The sequence below is a fragment of the Dasypus novemcinctus genome, chromosome 20 (genome assembly GCF_030445035.2).
Source record: "Dasypus novemcinctus isolate mDasNov1 chromosome 20, mDasNov1.1.hap2, whole genome shotgun sequence".
Taxonomy (NCBI): domain Eukaryota; kingdom Metazoa; phylum Chordata; class Mammalia; order Cingulata; family Dasypodidae; genus Dasypus; species Dasypus novemcinctus.
In genome coordinates, this window is record NC_080692.1 from 16194535 (window position 1) to 16212655 (window position 18121).

An 18121-nucleotide genomic window follows, 5' to 3' on the forward strand; every position below is an offset into this window, starting at 1 on the left:
AGACCCATAGGATAAAGCATTGATCCACACATGATTCTCATACCTTTAGATCTAATGGAGTTTATCACTCTGGCTTTCAGAAGTGTTTGGGACCCATGATCCCTGGTTTCCAACATTGCTTTTTGTTTTCCAGGTTTCACAGGAACACATATACAGAGGAATTTTACACCAGGAAGGATCATGACCATAACTGATTTTGAGGAGATTTTATACTTAGAATTTTTGTAAAGTGGCTTAAGGGTTTGGGGATGTTGTGTTGGAATGAATATATTTTGGATCTGGGAAGAACAAGTCTTTCTGGGGTCCTGGGTGTGGATGGTGGTTGATGGAGTTATGTACTTTGGAGAAACTTGGTCTCAATGTTAATCTCCACTCCTGTGGATGTGAACCCATTGTAAAAAAGACCTCAAGAAAGTGATATTTTTAATTAAAGTGTGTCCTCACTGAATGATAATAGGTCTTAATCCTGATTACTAGAAGTCACAAAAGCAAGGAGAGGACATCCCTTCTTGATGAGGGAGAAAAGGAACCTAATAAATGCCAACAAGACCATGGCTATCTAACCTGGAGGAAGCAAGCTTTCAACTCTTGAAACCATTAACCAATGAATTCCTGCTTTTTTCAAAATGAATTTATGTGGTAGAAGTCTAATAGTTAAAACTTTTATCTCATGTTTTGCTTCTTGTTCTCAGTCTTTATTACTTGCCCACCCATCCCTTCAATTTGTTACACAATTTAGAATATGGTGTCTCCTGACTTTAACTGTGGTTGGGTTTCATGAACTGGCACCTTCTCTCTTCTCTCTTGTGTTCAGCATTTTTCCTGACAATCTGGATTTATACCTTCAGCTAATCCTGGAATACCTAGTTGCCTAGATTTTGTCCAGGTCTCTCTTCAAGTGGCCGGGACTTAGGATGTGAACTATCTGCTGTGCACAGAACACACTTAGCAAGTCTGTGTATGCACTCAACAACCTTCAACAGTGTCATCTGCATCTCTTCCAGTTTTTAACTCAATTTTCTATGGACAGCATCCAAATGAAATGAAGTGATCATTATTTTCAAGTCAAGGTGGTCAAGAGTGCAATATTTCCTTCCCCCACTCTCTGTTTCTGCCCTCCTTCCAGACCTCTGCATTCTCAGAGATGCACCCCCTCCTGGCTCTCTGTTCTGTGAAGTCTTGGAGGAGGATCAGTCTTCGCTGTGACACATTTAAGTGACTCCAGGTGTGAGGGAACCTGAAGTCCACCTTGAAGTATAGTGAAAGCATCAGGTAAGACACAGGAATAATTATGACAGTAGAGATACTTCTTTATTTTTAAAGGAGTTTCTATTACTTTATAAGGAAAATTATCAGTTTCTACAAGATAAATCCTGAAGAGCTCACCTGTGGCTCAAGTGCCTTCCAAACATCCTTTGGGTATTCATGTGGACTGTGCCTCAGTGAGGAGTTTCACCTTTCCTAGAGAAAGCACTCCATTGCGCTAGCTCGGATAGCTAGAAAGGGTTGCATTGTATAGTGCATGAAAATTTCCATCCACAAGTTCAGGTGAGTAAGATATTAGCTCAGTCTTTGTTTTCTTGAAGTCAGATTTATATTTCAACCTTGTTCATGCCTGGATAATGTTAGCTGAGGGCCCCGCTTTCTCAGAGACTTGGGAAGTGTCTCTGGTCTCAATCCCTAGGTCCACTGAAGAAATAGCAAATATTTCTCAGTAATGTATATTGATATGCTTGGAAAAATTGATCTTGGGAAGAGAATTTATCCCTAGTAAGTGGATGTGTATGATGGATTGATGTTTTGTCTTTTCTGAGCAATCAATGAGTATACTTGCAAATAAAAGTTTCCAGGGTAAGGGGTGAGGGGCTGTGGGGCTGCATCTTCCAAGAGACAGAATTTAAATGCTTTGGAAATGGGGTGATGGTGGAAGGTGTATGGGAGAAGGGAGTAGGGAAGAGGGCTAGGTGTTAAAGGAGCACCATTTTTGCCTTGGGAGTGACTTGGGGAAAAAGAAAAGAGATATTTAAGGGGATATTATGATGGTTTTCATCTGGTATTTAAGGAAATTTATATCCATGGAATATTAAGTAAATTCCATTTCACTAATTCTTGTGTCATAAATTCTGTTCTGTCTGAAAAATTAAACATTCCCACATATGATCCTCAAGGTGAGTGAGGAGATATCTAAGACTATTCTTAGAAATATTACTCTTTCTGAATCATTTTTATTTTAATATCACCCAATACTTTAACCAAAATATTAGAACACACTGGGGATCAGTCCTTTCCATATATGCTATCAATTGGTCTTTCAACATGAGAGTTTAATTCATTTACATTTAAACACTGAAAGTAGCCACATACTTCCTGATATTTTCCTATTTGTTTTTAAATATATTCTCTATATTTTTGATCCTCATACTTATTTTGTGATTTTCTATTGTACCATTTTAATTCCCATCTCATATTTTTGCATTATATATTTTAGTTGTTTTTCTTAGTGGTAACCCTCAGGATTAATATTAACATCTTAAATTTTTAAAAATCTAGTTGGAATTCATATTGTTTTAGCTTTAATAGTATGCACTAATATGTTATCTATGCCCCTAATATTCTTTCACTTAGTGTTACTACCCTGTATTTGCTAAATTGATATTTGAGTGTCAAACACATAACATAACATTGTTTTGTGTTAAATTTCTCTAATCATTTTCGACCCATCCTTCTGGCTGACTAAAGCCAGAACCCTGACTGATTCTATTATTCTGTGAATTTGACACTCAACCCAACATTGTGTCAGGTATAAATCTCAATAATATACCCTTTTTGTTCAATTGGTAAAAGTATCAAATAAAAATTTCATATTATGTGCCAAACCATTTTTTAAAAACCCTCTATTTTAACGATGTTAGCAGCCTTGACACTGTCATCTAACAGGTTACAAATTGCCCAATACCCATTGAAATGTTCACCTGAAACTTTCACCAAATGTTTTGATGAAAGGCAGAGGCATAATTCCTACCTCATCTTCCTGATTGAACAGTAGGAACTTTCTGTTATTTAACTTCCATGTTTGTGAACTTTCCAGTTCTCTGCCTGTTAGTGATTTCCAGTTTCATTCCATTGTGTCCACAGAAGATGCTTTGTGTATCTTTTTAAATTTATTGACTTGTGTTGTGACCCAGCATGTGGTCTCTCCAATTTTCAAGGAAAGAGTATCTTAGACTTATGAGAGAAGGGTTGAAGACCCATAAAATTCTGCCCGAATAGCAAGGAGTTCATCATGAAGGAACAAAGGGAAACATTGCCACACTTTCTGTGATGATCCATTCCACCCCGACTTCACCTCCATGCACAAACAGAGCAGTCCAAATGATTGCTAACCTTTTAGGTTTCTAGAATGGCCCTTGGAGAATCTGGCCTGGTTCAGGCCTCTTCCTCACTGGGCAAAGGCAGCCGTGGGAGCAGGGCAGGCCATGTCCTGGGGAGGCTCCTGCCACTCCCTCCCAGGCCTTGCTGCTCCTGTGCCAGGATCGACCTGTTCTCTGGGCTAATCCCAGGTCACTCTCTGGGCAATTAGGGGCCTCGGCTCCAAAAGGGACCATCATACACCCTCCCTCCACTGCAACAATGTATCATGACATCATTCTAATCAAAGAAGCTCCCAATTCTCCACATCTCTTTCCATTGCACCCCTTGGTTTACAATCCTTTAGAACAATTACCACTCTCTGAAAGCATCTTAATTTTTTCATATGTTTGCTGGTTTGTTTTCAAATATATTGCACAAATTACTCAAAACTCTAACTGCCATGCCTAGGATGACTACCCAGTACATATGTCATGCTCAGAAGGAATTTGCTGAATGAATAATAGTGAGTTCTGGGCATAGTCACCTATAATGGATTTAGGTTATTCTGTTTTGTTCTTACATTTTATGATCCCCAAACTCTCAAAATCCTTATTAAGAGTTGCATGCAAAGTTCTGATAGGCATTACTCACTCTTGGGGCATTTTAACGAAATTGTTAGATGAGTTTTATTATTAGGAGATTGATGCAGTTGTGCAATCATCACCACAATCCCATTTTGGAATCCTTCCCTCACTCCCAAAAGGTCTCCATGTGCAGGCAATAACTGCTTCCAACTATATACCCAAGGAACCTCTTACCTACTTTCTGTTTTTAGAGTTTTTTTCTTTCCAGAAATTTCATGTAAATGTCATTATACAATATGTAGTCTTTTTTGTTTGGCTTCTTTAACAAAATAATTTTGAGCTCCACCCAGTTTGTTATTGGTAACAATAGTTCATTCCTTTTTATTACCACATAATATTCCATTGTATGGATATAACATGCTTTGTTATTTCACTCACCAGTTGATGGCCAGTTGGATTGTTTGTAGTTACAAGTTATGAAGAATAATGCTACTATGAATATTTGTATAAAAGTCTTTGCGTAAACTCAAGTTTTTATTTCTCTTGGGTGAATACATAAAGTGTGGAATTCCTGGGTTATGATAAGTGTTTGTTTACCTTATTAAGAAACAATCAGGAAAGCAGATTTGGCCCAACAGATAGGGCATCCGCCTACCACATAGGAGGTCTAAGGTTCAAACCCAGGGCCTCCTGACCCGTGTGATGAGCTGGCCCCGCACAGTGCTGATGTGCTCAAGGAGTGTGGTGCCATGCAGGGGTGTCCCCTGCATAGGGGAGCCCAGCTCAGGGAGTACGCCACATAAGGAGAGCCATTCAGCATGAAAAAAGTGCAGCCTGCCCAAGAATGGTGCCACACACATGGAGAGCTGATGCAGCAAGATGACAACAAAAATGAGATGCAGATTCCGGGTGCCACTGACAAGAATACAAGTGGACACAGAAGAACACACAGCGAATGGACACAGAGAGCAGACATTGGGGGGGAGGGGAAGGGAGACATATAAATTTAAAAAAATAAATAAATCTTAAAAAAAAAAAGAAACAACCATATCATTTTCCAAAGTGATTGTACCATTTTACATTCCCACTACCCATATATGATAGTTCCCCTCCCTAGTCCCTGGGCCAGAGAGACCAGCCTTATCCTGCTTTTGTTGGTTTTCTTGCTTTGTTGTTTGTGCCCATTGGTGTTTCCAGTTTGTGAGCTTCTCCATTGCCCAGGCTGGAACATAGAGAGGTTAAAGGAAATCCCAGGAAACCTGCTACACAGTTCGTAATTGAATCCCGAGGTCTAGGTCCCAGGACACTTCACTTTCTTTTCTCCATCATTCACAATCCTCAGATGCTTTTAGGTATAGTAGGGACAGAGGAATAGTGTGGAATGTGGCTTTCCCCTTTGTTGGCGCCAGCAGCCAGTGCAGTGGTTAAGACCATGGACAGCTCTTGGGCCACACTGCTAAGGTTCAAGCCTGGCTTATACCACCTCCTAGCTGTGTGATTGGCCCTCAGTCATCTTATTCATTAAGGGGGGTTGTTGTTAGGCTTAAATAAGTGCTTCCATGTAAGAACCTTGAGTAGTTGTGAGCAAGTGCTAAGCATGTAAGGCTGTGGTCATAACTATCGTCTGAACCCAAAACCTGACTCCTTCTCTACAACATTCTTCTGCCTCTCTAGAAAGACAGTCATCTGAGTCATTGATACTCCCAGTCCTGTTGTGGAGATACTGTTGTCACAGAGCTAGTCACTGGGCTGTAACTATTCCTGAGCTACACTTACAACTTTATAATTCATGTTCCAGAACAAAAATAATGTCAATGACTTACCAGTTTTAAGTTCTTGTTTACTGTTGAGCTTTAAGGACTTACCTTACTGTCAAGCACATAGTAGGAATTTAACAAATTTTAAAATACTAATACAATGTTTGAAAGCCTAATAAATGGTGTCCCATTCCCATTTCTACCAGTCGTGTTGCCTGGTATCCTCGTGGTCACCTTAAACTCAAACACTGTTAGAATTTAATGGAAGCTGAATGTTCAGCCAGGATTAAAATACTTTAAAATACAGATGATAAAAGCTAATATTTATTGAATGTTGAGTTTGTGTCACACATATTAATTCACAAAAGTACCATTAAATAGAAATGATCATTGTAACCATTTTGTAGGTGGGGAAACTGATTCAGAGATGCAAGGTAATTTCTGTTGAAGCACACTGGAGGTGATTCGATTAATCGTCTTTTCTTTGTTTTGAGGTCTGTAACTTAAAAGTCAGATTTTTTTGTTCATAAGGCTGTCCTTTGCAATCTCTAAGTAATGACATTTCATCATTTTCCATGCATAACCTTTTTTATTCTTTTATTTTAATTTAAAAATAGTATAATAATAATAATAATTGTAACTTCAATTCCATGTTTAATTCAATATGTGGATTGTGTTTTTAAATTCCACAAAGGGTTAGCCAATTTTTCATGCTCACATATATGTATTGAAGGGCCAAGTCTTAAACGCATGTTTCCTGAGCATAGAGCTGGGATTCCTTATAGCTCCTTCTTATCTTCTATTTCCCTCATTCATCTCTTTCTTTCCTTCCCCCGCGCCCCCCCCCCCCCCGCACCATTCTTCTTTCTGACCTTTTAGAGGTGAAGCTAGAGAGTAAAATGGATAGTCTGGAGGGCCAACAAAGTTACTGGACAGGGTTGGTAAGCTAATTAATGATCATTTCAGCAGTTTTTCATTACCATGTATTGATAACTTTTTTCAACAGAGATTCTCAGCTTTATAAAACACTGTAAAATTAAAGCTCGCCTACCACATCCTCTCCAAGGTACCCTGAAATGGAGCTTAAATCTGCAAAGAAGGATCAATTCTTCCCAGGGCAATTTATTTATTTGGGTAGTTCTTAATAGTTCTACCAGTCTATACCCTATATCAGCCATTCTGTGGTCTTAGTCTGAATGAATGAGAATAAATCTGATCCTGTACTTATCAGAGAGTGGCTTATTACCACCAGTGTCAGAATCTTAGGGAAGCAGGCACTCAACCCCTTAGCCACACATGCTCCTTGAAGTAAATTTTTAATGTAGGAAAATGTCCTCTAAGAAATGTAAAAGGAGTGATAAAAGTAGAAAATTAAAACTGCAAGCCCCAGTGAAATAATGACTACAGGCAAAAATTTTAGATAGATATCAAACATTAGGTGAAAGTTTTTCACTGATGCCAAATTACACCTCATCATATTAGTTGGAAATTGCAAATGGAAAAACATATGTAGTAGAGTAGATCAGACTACCAGTAGTTTAACCAAGATATCAAATCTATTTCCACTATTGGCAACACAACCTGTAATTATGAGCTCCTGATTAAGTGCAATTTGAAGGCTTCAGCATCCTGATGAAATTTTGTCTCTAAAAATATTTAAACTGAATCTAATAAAGTCTTCAGATGCAACTTTTTGTTTATAGAAACTTGGAATAGAGCAACAAGTTAACTAGCACCACAAGGCAACAATCTGATAAACCCAAGATATTAGAAAAAAAACTATCAGTATATCATCAGATAAGGAAGTTTTCAGTGATGACTAAAGATCAAAAAAGTGAAACAAATGTAAAATAAAATAGTGAACAACAATGGATCCTGTTTATAAAAGAATTATGGAAGGATTTACTTAACAAATGGGGAAAATGAATAGGAAATGGATAACACATGATACAAGGAATCACTATTAATTTGCATGTAATAGTATGTTAATGTGTCACAGAATATCTTCACTCTTATGCAAACTGAGGTATAGAGGTGTGTGAAATGTCAAGTCTACAATTTAATTTGAAAGCGGTCAGTAGACATGATAAAAGTGGAAAATTTGTATGCTAGCTGTATCATATTTAAATTTTACTTTTTTTGATAGTTTTAAAAAAATTAAGTCTAGACCATCAATACATTTTTTATTTATTTATATAAACTCATTGTTTTATGTCACTATACAGTATCTCAAAAAGATATTACTCAATTTTGTAAATAAAGTGTCCAATCTAGGACATACTCCCACTACTGGGATCCAAGTTTTTAAAGTTAAGTTAGAACAAATAACCAGTCTCAGAATAGATATTTTAAAAGTTAATTTAATTGTAGAAGCAGGGAGGAGAACTGGGCTAAGATGCAGGTGCAAAATCTGCCTTATCTACCTGAGAATAGTCCCTTTAGTGCGATTTCCTCCACCGTTATCATCAACATAAACTGGTTACTTAATCCCTTAACCATGGAATACTTTAATAGTTTCATGTTAATTTTTGCAATCTGGGTGCTTCCTGGGTCAAGAATCAGGACAAAGGAATATGTCTTCCAAGCCCAAGATAAACCTTAAAACCTATCTCATTTTATTTTGACTCATTCTTGGTTTGACTTAAGTTTTCATGCTTAATAAATGTCCTTACTAAAGGCAATTCATTCCAAATCACCTTCCCACCCAATCTCTGGTCATGCCTAAAAACTCAGGTAAAGTCCACTTTCCTCTTACAGGTATTTTTAACTCTTCCAGCCCTCATTGATCTCTTCTCCTTTCCTCTAAATTCTTTCATATACTTATGTGCTAATGTCTTATCATTTTCACTAAGACTTTACCAGGCATAGATACAATGAAGGGTTCTATCTCTGCCCTTCCAGACAGATGAGCTACTCTCTAGAATATTGTGGTCTACAAAGGTCAAATAAGTAGGAGGGGAGGATAAGTAGGCATCTGGCAGAAGTGCAGGAAGAAGTATGTGAAGATCAGAAAAAGTAAAGGCTACTCACCTGTTTGCAGACGGGCTTGTACTTGGGCCCTGGCTTGTTCAGGATTTTCTGCAGCTGCTTGTGATTAAAGTTGGACACACCAATAGATTTTGTCAATCCTGCATCCTTACATTTCTCCAGGGCCTGGGAGGAAAAGGTTGTGAAGACTGGTTATGATAAATTCAAGAAACAATGAAATAACATGTTCCAAGAAATGACCATGAAACTGACTTTCACTGTCTCAAAGAAGAAAATAAAAAATGAAAAGGGCAAGGAGAAGAATTAAATAGAAAGAAGTGACTATTTTCTTCTAGGCAAAACAGGAGAGATGTGTACATTGAGGGAAATAGATGCCTATACTCAGTGCTCCCAATTCTTCTCCTCCCTTTCTCTCTATCACATGCCAATAAGCTCCCCTCCTTATTTTCCCCCAGTCTTTGTCAAGATCATGAATTGCTAAATCCATTGTTGCTTATCTCTTTTGAGCTAGCAGCACCATTGGACACAGTTGATAATTTTTTCCTTAAAACACTTTCAGCACTTGCTTCTAGACACTGAACTAAGTTGGTGGTCCTCTTAATTCCTTTTGGTTTCATCATCGGTGTCAGATGGAAGCTTCTAGTCTCAGGCTTCAGAGTCATGTCTTCTCTATCTTCTCCCACTCTCAAGTGATCTCATCTAATTCATGCTTTAAACACCGTCTATTTGCCTAGATTCACAACTTGATATCTCCATCTTATACCTATCTCAGTTGGAATATTGGAATAGTCATCTGATACTAACCAAATCCAAAACAGATCTACTGATCTTCTCCCCTAACCTGTTCCTCCTGCAGACTTCTCCATCTCAGTGAATGCCAGCTCCACTTTCCCATTTGCTCAGATCAAGGAATTCAGGATTAATCAATTCTCTCATTGTCTCACACCCCTCTTCCATTGTAGCAGAAATCTCTGTCATCTCTGCCTTCAGAACCGGTCCACAGTCCAACCTTCATGGACTGCATGCTTTCATATCATCTTTCCTCTTCTTGATTGTTTCGAGTGTGTCCTACCCAGTCTTCCTGCTTCTGTCCTCTCCTCTCTTGTCTGTAGTCCACAGGATTTAGATACAGTGCTCTTTAACAGAACTTTCTCTTATAGTGGAAATACTACATGTCCACCCTGTTTAATATGGTAAACACTAGAAAATTGTGACTCTTTACCAAATAAAGTATGTGCTTGAAATACTGAGTTTTTCTTAGTTTTGATTTCTATTTGATGTAAATGTAAATAACCCTATATGGCTAGTGGCTGCTAGATTAGAGAGTGCAAAATACAGCAGCCTTAGGAAAAAGTAAATCAGACCAAAACCCTCTGATGACTTCCAAGTTCATATTGAACAAATGTCAAAGTCCTTCCTAAAATGCCCTTCCAGATCTGATCTCCCATTTGCCCTCTGGCACTCTATCCTCTTACACTCCTATGAGAGATATTGCTGTTCTTTGGTTACAACCACTCTAGCACTTAAAGGTCTTTGAACTTGCAGTTCCCTGTCTCTAGATAGTCTTCCCTTAGGTATCTGAAGATTTATACCTCATTGTGTCTCAGTTTAAATGTCTCAGTTTAAATGGGATCTCACCTAGATGCCTATGAAATTGCAAATCCACCAAATACTTCCCCATGGTATGTGCAACCTCCTTATCTTATTTATTGTTTCCACATATCTTATCACCATCTGACCAGTTGTATTTATCCTTTCATTTGTTCATTTACTGTCTTCTCTAATGTGAATGCCAGAAAAAATGAGGGCAGGGAATTTTATTCCCGTGCCCAATACATAATAACTGCTCAGTATGCCTTCAATACGTCAGAAAGCCTTCAGTTTGAGTATAGAAAGAGGTGGGCTGAGAAATGGTAAAACACACTAAATTGAGACACAGTATACCATATGATAGGGAGGGCACCAGACTGGGAACCACAGCAATGGGTAAGTCAGTGGGAAAGCTCTTCCTCATCTCCTGCCAGGATAGGTACAGAGATTCACTGGCCCAGTGAGAGCATCAGACAATAGAGGAAGAATAGGCATTGGCAATCATTGAGTTAACTGTACTTTTTATGATTAAACTTATCAATGAAGTTGTCTTCCAGAGGTAAAACTTCTACCTAGGTTATGTTAATAAAGATTAGCAAAAATCAGATTAACTAAAGAAAGCAAGATTGTTCAGAAAAACTTAATTTCTGAACATTTGTCAAAATGCAAGTGGGAACTTAAAAATTCTACATGTCTTACTCTCATTTCCAGGTTTAGGATGAAGTTAGGAATGTAGATGATGTTGTAATTCCAGTAGCTTTTCTGAGATTTTATGAGCGCCAAACATTCACTAGACTTGGGAACAGAGGATTGATGAAAGTGTTAATATTAATATAACTCAAAATCCAATTTCAGGTACCCCTCTAGGACCAATAGAATATTTCCCTCTCCCATCCTACAGGAGAAGGTTGATCTCTGTATACAGAACCACAGTGGCCATGGGTTGTGTCAGCTTCCCTTGTGAAACAAGTTTACACTGTGTGACCAGGAAATGGTTGCTTAAGAATAAAACAATTTTAGAGGTTCTAGAGAATTTTGGGATCCTTTGTCCAAGCCTGACTACAAATTTGAGAGCACTCAGGTTGAGGTTCATCTAGGGACAGTCCTAAATGCTTACTGGTGGAAGAGTAAAGCACATCCCCCGTCTCTGGACTTTCTCGTCTGAGCTTACTCTTCTGAAGAACAGCACTCAACTCCCACGTGGCACAGAGATCCACTGTGTCGAATATAGGTTTTATATGTTTATCTTTTGGAAGAAGATCTTCCCTGGGCTAGAACAGAAAGAGTCATTATAGGGAGCTCACGAATGAATGCCTCTGCCCTTGGTTGTGCTGACAGGTCATCTAGGGTTGGGACCTTAAGGATCCATGAAGTTGGTGAAATTTCCAGTTCTAATTTTTCAGTGTGGTTTGTATATGCAGAGGTAATAAATGTCTATGGAGACTGGCTTTATAATCTCTTCCATCTATTAAATGTTCAATAAATATATTTTACCCAAGATTCTAATAGGGAATGATAATGGACTTATGTTACTTTTGTCTGCCCATTCTATTTTGGAAATGGCTCTCCTTCATTTGAGAAAGCAGTCCATTTTGGGGCCTCAGTTTCCACCAAGAAAGCATTATAACCTTGCCCCACATGGAAGATCACATTTCCTCATCCCCTAGACACATGAAGGCCCAGAGGTAAAGACACAGAACACAGTCTATCTAGGCTATTCTTAGGACTAATAAGGAGGCTGGAATAGTCTCAAGAATTACTCTCTATGAGCTATGAACTACTCCAATGGCATATTGGACACCACAGAAAATGTGAGACAAAAATAAAACTGAACTGAGAGAATTCAGAGATAAGTGTGGAAAAATGAGACATTTCTGAAAACAACATTGAATCATTAAATCTAGCATTATCTTGGATATCTCATTTGCATAATAAAAAACTTCTTAGTTTTGCATAAGTAGCTTAATCATATTTCTGCTACTTTTATTTAAGAATCCTTACAACAGAGTCATTAGATAAGAGCAGGCTACCAAGCCCTAATTGAAGTGGTGCCAACCATAAGAGCAGGGCTGCAGGTCCCTGAGGAGCCTGCTAGCTTTAGGCCAACTCAGAGTGAGCAATGACAAACCTCCCTTCAGCCTGAAATTGGGGAGAGAAGAGGACAACATATTGTAGATCAACACGAGGCAGTTTCATTGTGTATAACAGCTACAGGAAAACTGAGGCTGTGAAGGTCCCCAAAGGGCTCAGGAGCCATAATCATGTCTATGCTTTGGACACACCAGGAATATTTCTTCAAAATTTTGAGACAGAGGGTTTGAGTTGCTGAACTCTAATCATTTGGAGGCATGGTGTAGGGAATTTGGGATATTAACATTCAGTAAAAAAAGAAATAGACGAATGCAGTTTCACAACTTCTGCATCCTCCTAAAAAAGCATAATTCAATTGTAGAGAAAGTGGCCATGGTAGCTGCTGATGGTAGGGAGAGAGAAGAGATATGATGTGGGGACATTTTCAGATTTGGAGTTGTCCTGGATGGTGCTGCAGGGACAGAAGCTGGACATTGTGTGTCCTGCCATGGTTCACTGGGTGGACTGGGGGAGAGTGTAGACTACAATTAGACCACTGTCCATGTGGGGCAGCAGTACTCCAAATTGTATTCACCAGGTGCAATGAATGTGCCACGATGACGGAAGAGGCTGTTGATGTGGGAAGAGTGGGGTGAGAGGGGTGGGACTATATGGGGACATCATATTTTTTGAATGTAACATTTAAAAGAAAATAAAGAAAAAAAGAAAGAAAGGCATGCTGCTAGAGAAAGTAAAAATGGTTTGATCATGCAAATTGCTGACCTTCAGAGCTGTTCGGAAATGAATAATATAGAGGTCCACATAGTCCAGCTGAAGTTTCATCAGTGATCTTTCCAAGGCTGATTGGACCAACTCTGGTCTAAAGAAAATGACCCAAAGCTACAGGTCAAATAAAAGACAGGCTGCATTAATACTTCAGCCGTCTTGGTGAATGAGATCAAGAAACAGAAAACAGATGGAGTGTGACTAGTTGAGCAAATTCACAACTGAAATTTATTCACAAGTTTTACTAAATATAAGCTATACTTGGATCATTGATCAACCTAGAATGTGATCAGTATGTATAGACCTAAACGTTGAGTTTCAATCAGAATACCATTCCTTTGCTAATATCTTTTATATTTTTATGGATCTCTACAGCATAGAAATAATATGGAAAATTTTGAAAGGAAATAGAAGAAAATGAGCAAACTCTTATAAAAGAGATGGAAATCTTGCCAAAGTAAAACAAAATAATATGGGAATTCTCGCAAAAATAATAAATGATGAACACTGAAAAATAGCCATACTGGAAGAGTTCCATTAAGGTACTAAACAAAAATGTTTCCCACAGGCATTCTTCAAGGACTTTAATGTCAAATCTTGAATGGTTTATTTGAACAAATATATACAGTTTTCTACTAATTAAACATGTGATTACATCAGAGAAAAAGTTTCCTTTTATCTTGGGTTTCCTTTTCCTCTGACATATTAATAGAAACTACTATGTTTGTAGTATGTTCCTCAATGGAAGGAAATAACTCAAGAAGTAAAAATTATTATCAAGTAATAAGAATGTCCACCATTTGATGTATATTTTATAGAGTTTAACAAAGCACTTTCTGACAATTTATCTAGTTCCATCCTCATAAAACCCTTTAGGATGAATATTTTGTATTACTTTTGCATGCATAAGTGAAGGCAAGTTGGTTTTTCATGGTGATATGTGCTGACACATTTTGAGAAACGTTAGCAATACATTTTTAGATACTCTATTGGCTCTGTTATATTGCTGTGCCTTTTTTTTCTTTTCTTTTTAAGGTCTCCCTTTTATTTATTTTTTATTTTTTTATTAGTTTTTCTTCCCTTTCCCCTCCCCACCCTGCTGTTTTTGCTGTCTGTGTCCATTTGCTGTGTGAACTCTGTATCTATTTCTCTTTTTGTCTTCTCTTCTTGTCATTCTCCTCTAGGAGTGACTGGGATTCAAACCTGGGGAGCTCTGATATGGAGAGAGGCTCCCGGTCAACTATACCACCTCATTATGGTCTCTGCTACGCTTCATCTTTACTCTTCCTTTCGTCTCTCTTGTTGCATCATCATCTTACTGCAAGAATCACTTGCGTGGGCGCTTTCTCACCACACGGACACTCGTGAGGACACTTGGCTTGCCACGCAGGCATTCAGCTCACCACATGGGCATTCACGCAGTCACTGGCTCACTGCATTGGCACTTGGCTTGCCAGGTGGGCACTTGACTGCCACATGACCACTTGGTTTGCCACTCATGCATTTGCGTGGGCACCCAGGTTACCACATGGGCTCTCGGCTTGTCATGTGGGACTCGACTCACCATATGGGTCCTTGGATCACTGTGTGGCCAAGGTTTCTCTTCTTTTTCACCAGGAGACCACAGAGATAGAACCTATGTCCTCCCATATGGTAGGAGGAGGTCTTATCACTTGATCCACATCGGCTTCCCTGTTCTGTCTTTTTGCCTTTGAGATTTGAAATTCAGAATGTTAAAATTTGAACTGTCTCAGAAAAGATAACGGAATCCATCAAGTTACCATAGGTCTGTCTGATGCTATACTCCATGCCAAACCACAGTGCTTTGGGCAGGCTCAGAAAAGTAAAGTGATTAACTTAAGGAAGAGTCACAAAATATGAGCATAGCAATAATTAGAAACCCATAACACATGTGTGAATAAAAGTCATACAAATTAATATCATTCAAAAAATAGCTACTCAACTAATCATATATCCCATTTCTACACACAATCACATTTTCACATATGCATGTACATATAGTATATACATGCACCTTCGAAGTATAGAATGTCTTCTCTCTTCACAGTGCCATCTGCAATCTTGCTTCGGATGGCCCGTCCAAACTCCTCTTCATTTTTGTACACATATGCGGCATCGATATGATGATACCCACCATGAATAGCTACTTTGGTGTCCTCCTCTACTTTACTCTTAGGAATCTAGAGGAGCAATAAAGGTAGTAGCTCAAGATTCATTATATTAACAGATAATCATGTCCCAATGGTGGCCTTCACCAGAGTCAATTATTCCCTCACTTCTTGTGTTAGTTCTCCATGTAGGATGAACAATTTATCCCAGTTTGTTTGGGACTTTCTCAGGTTTCCTTTGGACAGTTGTGGATCCCAGGAACACTTTCCAGTCCAGGAAAACTGGAATGGTGGTTCATTGGCATGGGAAGTCCCTATGACCACCTTCAGGTCCAGGGATACACTAGAAGTTGTTAAAGGACTGAGAATATAGTTGTTGTCATAGCTATGATTTATTACCGTGGAAGAATACAAAGCAAAATCAACCAAGGGAAAATGTACATATGGCTAAGTACATAGGAACCAGGTACAGAATTTAAAGATTCCTCTTCCAGTGGAGGCACATTGAACATGCTTAATATTCCAATATCAAACTTTGACAATATGTGGGAAATGTTGTCTACAAGGTAAGCTCACTACAGACTCAGTTCCCAAACTGTTTAGAGGGGACTACTCATATAAGTCCACTCTGCCTAACACAGAACAAATTTCCATCCCCCTGAAGGAAGGAGGATTCAGCATAAATATTCATTCTTTGTACAAACACTTTACACACAGTGAACCACTGTTCCTGATGAGAGGACAGTTGGACACTTCTTAAAATTCAAGTTCATACATGCCAACCAATGGTGAAACTTAAAAGCAGGAATTTCTAAGGATAGTGGATGTCTTCGTTAATTCTTTTCTACACAGTCACTCTAGTCACATGAAAGGGTTATATATTAGAAGGAAAAATGTAATTCCAAAATATAGGAGTCCTGAACGCCAAGGCCAGGGATCCTTACCACATGGACTTTGCAGTACTTGGGAAGGAAATAATTCTTGAAATATAGAAATGCACGGAGAAGTTACTCACTGCAATCAATCTAAAACAGACAGCTGACAGCAAGTGCCCTAACTGCTGAGGAGCATTTCTTCTAAGAAGTTGGAAACAAGAGGAAATGTCATGCCCAGAATGATCTGTAGGTGACCAAACTCTGAGACCCTGAAGTACTGGCTGAAGAATTTATCCATGGACTGGCTCTAACCTGGTGAAACTGACACAAAGAGGATCCCCCAGTATCACACAGGAACTGACTCTATGGCAGCTAGACTGGAAACCACCCATCCACACTATTTTCCTTTTACAACCTTGATCCCTAGCCCTGTACTGCTACCTCTTCAGGTGAATAGGCACCGCATCCCAGTACAGTCATGTAGTGTCCATCGTTTAGTTGCACACAGAGTTTGAGATCCATTGCCTCTCACCTTGCAAAATACACAGGGACTGATTATTTTCCTTTTCCACCAGCAGATTTTTGAACAACACCAAGGCAATACCCTACCTGCAAAGGAAACACCCTAACGGCAATAGACATGCCCTTACTGCAAAAGAGATGCCTTAACTGCAAATGAGAAGCCCCAACTGCACTGTTCAATTTTTAACAAAACATGGTATGAGTAGCCATGCTTAAAGGGACATTATATCGAGTGAGAATAGAATTAGCACCATTTCACTTGTTTTTCTTTTCTCATCAAAGAATTTACTGAAGTTCATTTTTCTAAGTGAAAAAGAAATAAGTTCCCTGCTAGTCTATAGAGTTATCAAAGGAGCCAATCCCACCCTCCCACTGGAGCCTGAATTCACTGCACCCTCCTGCTATCACAAAGCCCAATCCCTACAACCACTGGTTGTTCAGTCTTTTCCAAAGTTCATTCTCTGACTTTGTGTGATGCAGTGTCCTGCTCACCCAGGCTATGAGTATATGTGATTTATAACTTCTGCCCATCTCAACTGTCCAGCATTGCATGTCACACATTTAGCTAGACTGATAATCCTAGGATGGGAACCACTCTTTCAACAGTAGGCGAACAGCAGGTGAATAAAACTATTGGAATCATGAACAAGATGGTCAAACAGCCACCGGGGTCCTCTGGTCAATTGTAATAAATTGCACTTTACTAAGTAACTGATTCATTGATATGGCAAAAATTTCCTGGATAGGCTAGATGGGGTAAAGTGTTGTTACTGGGTGAATATTCACTATAACCTATCTGTCCCCCAGGAATATGTTTGTTTTCTGGAGGAGGCCTTGGTATTGGGCTCAACTGAGATACCCTCAGGAGAGAAATGAGATGCAGGTGGAATCTTCCTAAATATCCCTTGGAGGATCACAATATACACTGAACTCTAGGATCTGAGAAGACTTCCAGTTAAGAAAAAATTTTGATAAGGATTATACTAATATATTTGTACAAGGAAAGAGTTTGCTCCATAGTTATAACTTGCTTTTACATACATACACACTCAGTTTTCCATCTGTGCTCCTCAATCAGTATCCCTTCCTAAACTTCCACCATTGCCCACGTTTTTGCAGCTGGGGGGAGGGGTTGACAAGGGATTTCTTTCACCTTGTGTTAGCCATAGGTCTGATAGATATACCCATTATATTTTCCTTCCCAAAACTGTTTAAATAAACAGGATTAGGTCAATTTTGTACAAATCCACAAAGACTGTTTCTTAAATGTTAGCAATCTTGAACCTGTCATTGAATAGGCTACACATATGTGTAATACCCCATGCAATATTCCTCTGTTTTTCACTAATTCTTTATTCTAGTGCAGAGAAGTAATTTTTCCCTTCATTTTCCTGAATCAGAAGTCTAGCATCCTGATCAATGAAGGAAGATAGGTTGGTGTAATGTAGGTCTCCTTTGGTGGAGTTATA

The 18121-nt window shown here is 38.8% G+C and overlaps 1 pseudogene; it reads right to left on the reverse strand.

The window, feature by feature from the left end:
- LOC101428898 (prostaglandin-E(2) 9-reductase-like) overlaps positions 1-16652 on the reverse strand; it is a 46395-nt pseudogene extending 29743 nt beyond the window's left edge.
- Positions 16653-18121: the final 1469 nt, after the last annotated feature.